Genomic DNA, 589 nt, shown 5'->3' with positions numbered 1-589 from the left:
ATATAACTGTTTTGGCCTAAAGACTAGCATAGCAGACTTAGAGCAATGCTTGCCGGATCAAATTAGTGGACTGCTGTTTAATGCCACAGTAGAGGTTGGTCATTGGTCCTCTGATGAAGTGAATAAAGGTTTAAAAGGTTTTATTATGTTTTTGTACTTTCACCGTATTGTCCCTGCAATGCCTCTCTGGGTAGGGGGGATGGAATATTCTTTTTCCTGTCAGTCACTAACCAACTGCAGGCGTTGCGATAATGTGATAAGGGAAAGCTGGCTTTTGTGTGGGAACTGATACATGACTATTATAATGTCATAAAAACGATAATGTCCTTGTAACTTGTATCATCTAAAACTGAAAATCAAAACCTCATTAGTCCTCCCTCAAGTCAGTAAAGGTTAAAAAGTACAACCAGTGAGCTGTAGGGAGAGTTGAAAATTCAGTATTCAACATTTCAACTTATCGTCAGCATTTAATATGCGTTTTTCTCTAAAATGACTTTGAATAAAGGGCATATTATTTGAGGGAAACGAGGTTTTATTTGGTTGTTTTTGGACACTTTTAAGATGATATTTTCCTCATCAATAGAGCGTA

The sequence above is a fragment of the Tachysurus fulvidraco genome, chromosome 1, assembly GCF_022655615.1.
Source record: "Tachysurus fulvidraco isolate hzauxx_2018 chromosome 1, HZAU_PFXX_2.0, whole genome shotgun sequence".
Taxonomy (NCBI): Eukaryota; Metazoa; Chordata; class Actinopteri; order Siluriformes; family Bagridae; genus Tachysurus; species Tachysurus fulvidraco.
This window is presented reverse-complemented; position numbering follows the sequence as displayed.